Source organism: Hibiscus syriacus, unplaced genomic scaffold (assembly GCF_006381635.1).
Source record: "Hibiscus syriacus cultivar Baekdansim isolate YM2019G1 unplaced genomic scaffold, ASM638163v2 tig00005939_pilon, whole genome shotgun sequence".
Taxonomy (NCBI): Eukaryota; Viridiplantae; Streptophyta; class Magnoliopsida; order Malvales; family Malvaceae; genus Hibiscus; species Hibiscus syriacus.
Window position 1 is genome coordinate 724183 of NW_024062073.1, and position 6212 is coordinate 730394.

Genomic DNA, 6212 nt, shown 5'->3' on the forward strand with positions numbered 1-6212 from the left:
TATGCATATGATTCTTAAGGAATTGTCTACGTGGTCCTTAGGGACAATCTTATATGGCACTACGGTGCATTTCTACGCGGCACTACGGTGCAATTCTACGTGGCACTTTGGTGCATTTATACGAGCTGTGGTGACAGCATTAGTGCACAACCTCTATAGACTCACATATCTATAGTTCTCACATGTGTACATGGGCTAATAAAGAAATAACAACAAACATATTACATGTGACTTGTATGCTTTTGTGCTATGAATGATATTATATGATCTATATGATGATATGTGGATTGTATGATTAAATGAGTCAAATGTTGGTTAAATACTAGGTATAAGAGGATATGTATTAAGTGATATAAACGATAATAATATTGATAATGAAATAAGGCTAAAGATGAAAATGATGAGCGATGAGTATAGGTGTGTGTATATGTTCTTACATGTAATGATATATTGCATATGTGTTATAGGGATTTGTTACATGAATAAGGGTATGAGTGATAGCAGTAATTGTTCATGCATGATTACAAGCTATAGTTTATATTATATGTTTATTTTCCTCACTAAGTCATAGACTTAGCGTGTGATTGTTTCACACGTAGGTTACAGAAGTGAGAAGAGTAAAGAGCAAAGTGGAGCAAGACAGGTCAGTTACTTCTTACCGAAGATCGGATCAAAAAAGATGTCTTGAATTAGATGTATTCTGTACATTGAAAATAGTTGACATGTAATTAATGTTTTGAATTGTATATGCTCTGATCGGTTTTGCAAAAACATTTAATCTCTGAATAGTTCTGGAAATCTTTTGAATAAGTTACATGTATAAAAGTTTTAAATTACTCATTATTTTATACAAGTAAATGTTTTGAAAAGTCAATGTGACACCTCGGATCCGGGTCGGGTACGGGTTGGGGGTGTTACAAATATGCCATGGCATAATTCTAACAAGGGGGTACCATCTTCGTCAAATGCAAATTCTTTGGAGACCACTATGCAAGATTTTGTAGCAGTTTCCAAGACCATGCCATTACTATTAAGAATAAAAGTGTTCTCCTTCAAAGCCAATGAGCTTTACTGCAAAGCCATAGATCATCTCAAAGAGCTTTGGAGGGTCAGGTTGGTCAAATTGTATTGGTATTACAAGAACGCCAACTAGGACATCTGCCTAGTGAAACTGAAGTCACTAAAGCTCATGGAAAGGAGCAATGCAGTGCACTCACTCTGAGAAATGACACCTAGATCAATCAACAAGATACGTTTGGGGAAAGGAAGAAGGATGATTCCAACCCCACAATTGAGCAAGCTAAATCTGATATGCAAGAATAGACACTTGGAGAGAAGGATAAGGATGATGGTTCAGCAAGTGGTATTGATACTCTAAGGCTAGTATCGATACCCTGATCTTGAATTGTATAAGAAATCTATTCCATCATACATACTTTTAATTAAATGATCTAAGACCATTAAAATTACATGCATAAGACTTTCAACGAGAACAACGTTAATGACTATAATTACACCTAGAAATGATATACTTTAGGAAATCATAAAACTAGACATGTTTGATGCTCGGGAAATGCTCAGGACACCCGAGTCACTCTAGCATCTAGATGAACACTTGTGTGGTAGTTGTCTAGAAAAAATCTCACTTAGTGCACAAGAAACTTCTTTGTAGACCGAGCGTAGATGCCCCAAGTACTCATTTTGGAGTAGGTTGGTTGAGTGGACGTTTCCAATGTATAAATTAAGGATCTCACCCTAGGTAGGCTAGAGGGGTGTGTGTCTCTGAGATGTAGCAAAACCCTCCGACCACACCATGATGTCACCTTTGTAAGTATGTCTAGTTTTACATTCTTATATTTCGTTATTTATGTTAGCCATCATGATCACTTAATGGACGCATATAGCATAGTTTGGACATTTAGCGTGGTACTGAGCTAGTGAGCTCAGCGTTCAAACTTTGTTTCCGTGTATAGGTTCTTAGGAGGAGTGTTCGTGGAGCTTATCGCATTGTAAACTATCCAGATATACCCCATATTTTGAGTACATCGAGTATATTGTAGAGGGCATGTACTGTATATAGGCCTTTAAATATTTGAGTCATAATTGTATTTTTGAAATACTCTTTAAGGTTATTTGAATGTATTTTGTGGTCTCCCGTAATTTGTAAACTTAATGATTTTATTTCTATTTTATAATTATGGTAGATGATTTCGTATGGTCATATAATCATGTTTTCAAGAGAATTTTTGGGTTAGCCACTTCAGTGGTCCCATGTAACGTACTAATCCTTTGGTTTTTGGATCGTACCGGATTAGGATGTTATAGTAACCATGGTTGTTTCTGAGATTTTGGTGACTTGAGGATGAACATTGTAACATCCGCAATAACGAGTTAGTGACTAAATTGAAATGTTTCAGAATTTGATGACTAAAGTAGAAGAATGAAATAATTCAATGATTATTGGAATATATAATGAAGGTTATTTAGTAATTATTAAAGGAAATTAAGGGTATTATGGTCTTTTCCTTTAAAAGATATTTTCCCCTTTTTTTTAAGAGTGAAAACGTGGGAAGAGAGCTATCTGGAAGCTTTCTTCTTCTTGCTTTCTCTTCTTCACGTGGGGCTTAGCTACAATAGGTAAGTTTAATTTCAGTTGGTTAATTCTTGAGTTTTAAGCTTAGTTTTGATTCTTTGGGTATTGAATAAGCTTAAGGAAAGCTTATATGGGATTTAAACAATAAGATAAATGAATTAAGAAGGAATTTGTAATATGAGTTTTAAGATGAAATTTTGATATGGTATGGTTGTTGAAGTTTTATGGATGAATTTGACTTGTCATCAATCTAATTAAGAAGTATGAAGTGTTAGAATTTGATTTAGAACACATTGAAAATTTAGTGTGATTCTTGAATGCCATGTAAATGATGGAAATTTGGGTTTAAAGAAGTGATTATGGAATAGAAATGAGTTTAAATATGTGTATAGAAGTTAGGAATATTAAAGGAAGTAAAATATGAAGGTTTAAGCTGAAATGAAGTGAATTTCGAGCTCAAAATATGATTTCTGGGCAAGGGGAATCGGTACCCATTCAAGGGGAACCGATACCCCTTCAAGCGAATAAAATTTCCAGAATGTCATGGGGGAACCGATACCCCCACAGGAGGGAACCGATTCCCCCTAAAGGAAAATTGTAAATATTGGTTTAATAAGTTCGTTTAAGTTGCTAGTATGCAACTACAAGGTGTAGGTATCTAATGATTGCCTCAAAATGTAAATTTATGTAGATTCTACGCATAAAGCAATTCCGGAACATTTGGCAAGTAAGATCGATCAAGGGAAAGATAAGAGATTGGAATTGACTAGTGAGGCCAAGGTGAGTGCATACTAGAGATAAGTAGTGTTTAATGGAAATAAGACTTGCGATGAGTCTATTTCCTAGAGTAATATGCATGAAGTCATGGACATGATTATGTGTGGTTATAATTATATGTGATTATCTGTATTACATTGATTGTATGTATGCATGACTAAAGATAATGACATGCTTTGTATATGCTATATGATTTATGTAAGACTTTATTATGTAATAATGGAAGAACATGGAATAAGTTATATGATATGGTATAAGTGATTATACGAGAAATGTTAGGAGACTCTAAGAGAATAGTATGAATTCGAGGGCATAAATAAGGATACATAAGTTATATAGGGAAGATTTATAAATTAAAGGAAACTATGGTTTATGTATTATAGTGAAGAGCTACAAAGTTTTATTAAAGAGTATTGTGGAAGTCATGAGAAATTGAACTAAATAAATAGATGGTTTATGTGAGTGGAAAAGGAAAATGATATAAAATAATTGGAAATTATTTATAAGATAGCATGAGACTAATTGAACATGTAATATAAACTTTATAAAGGAGTACTTGGGTAAAATCATTATATGATACAATTATAGAGTATTACTATACAAATCATATTAAAATATGATATATGAGAATATGAGTAAGTTTATAGGATATTGATAGGACATATAAGAATATTTAAATGTATGATGATATGAAAAAGGGAATACAAAGAAATGGAGCATCAGGTAGATAATATGATATCAGTTATTATATATCTATATGATATATGCCATCAGGTAATATGAAAGGACTCTGAAAATTGATATAAGCTATGAGAAAGTGTTATAGGTGTTTCTTGTGTTATATGAAGCATATATGATCATATGTGAACAAGATATGATATGTATGTTTATATGAATATCTGAGAAATGAACTAAGCTATATGATATGTTATATGACATGGATTTATGTAACTACGCGAGAAAGTATATAAGCTATGTGACATGTAAATGTGACTCATATGAAAATGTTCTATGAGTAATTGAACTATGTGTTATGTGAAATGATAAGTATAAAAGAAAATGCCCATGTTATGTGTCTTGAGAGCTAGGGGTATAGTTGGCATGCCAAGAGTCGAGGGTTTACCTATGTTCTACGGAACATATGGACATTTTTACCTATGTCTTTCGAGACATATGGACAGTATACCTATGTTCTAAGGAACATATGGACAGTTTACCTAGGTTCTTCGGGACCTATGGACAGTTACCGAGGATCTTTATGACCTCTGGATAGTTACCGAGGATCTTTATGACCTCTGGATAGGTCCTTCGGGACATTTATATGAGCTGTGATGACAGCATAGTGGTGCACAACCTCAATAGACTCACATATCTACAGTTCTCACAGGTGTACATGGGCTAATCAAGAGATATAAACAAATATATGTTAGTTATATGATAAATGTATTACAAATGATATGATGTTGTGTGTGTATAGTGTTTGATTGAAAAGGTTAAGCATAAAAGTATGTGATTACATAATAAACTGCTAATGATGATTTATGTATATGTATGTATTTATTGTTAATTAATCTGATATAATTTTACATGATATGAGGAAGTAATGTAATTTGGTATAGCATGATAGAACAGAACATGCATATATTGATATATGTTATAAAGTGCATTATAAGTTTTTATGCCTCACTAAGTCTTCGACTTAGCGTGTGATTGTTTCACACGTAGGTTTCGAGAAGAGTAAAGAGTAATGCGGAGCAAGACAGGTCAGTTCTCCTTACCAAATGTCAGATCAGAAAATATATGTACTGGTTATAGAGTGTAGTTGGCATGTAGTCTAAAGATATAAATTGTATGAACTCTGATATATTTTGTAAACGTTTTGAATAAGTTAAGTGTTATCAAAGTTTTTAAATTACTCATTATTTTATACGAATAAATGTTTGAAAAGTCAATGTGACACTTCGGACTCGTATCCGGGTCTGATACGGGTTGGGGGTGTTACAAACATAAAGTTTGGCCTTTAATAACAAGTATTGAAAAAAATTGAATTGTATGTGGACCAAAACAAAAACAAAATACAATGTTATGTATGATTTTGAAAAAAAAATTAAATGACTAAAATAAAAAAATAATAATAAATAGATGACTAAATAAATAATTTATCCATGTTATTTATATATGTACTTAAAAATTTTCACTGTCCAGGTACAGCTACGGCTCTGGTTGTAATATCAAGTCATTCATAATACAGAAAAGAGTTTCAAATAAATTTTAAGTTATAAAATATGATTTATCAACACGAGTAATTTAAAACTTTTTTACTCAACTCTACTCGATCGAATATTCACCACTATTCTTAAGACCTAAAAGTATGTGATGTGATAATGACTATTTCCATATACCAAAAGTGAGTTTTTTCCTTTGTCCTTTGATTTAGAACAATATAGAGAACTTGGTTGCAGTCTTTTTGGGTAAATTACATGTTTAGTATCTAAACTATTAGTTTTAATTTGTTTTAGTATTTAACTTTTAATTTTTTTTCAAAACTATACCTAAAGTTTAGTTTTTGTTTCATTTTAGTACTCCGTTCAAAATTTAACGTTAGGTTTTGAAAAAAAAATTGAAAGTTCATGTACTAAAACATACCAAAATTGATAGTTTAGGTACTAAAAGCGTTAAATTTTTAACGGCGGGTACTAAAATGAAACAAAAACGAAACGTTAGGAATTTTGAAAATTTTAAAAGTTTAGGTACTAAAACGGACAAAACTAATAGCTTTAGTACTAAATTTGTAGTTTACCCATTCTTTTTAAATTTTGTTTACAAAGTACTGTAAGGTACA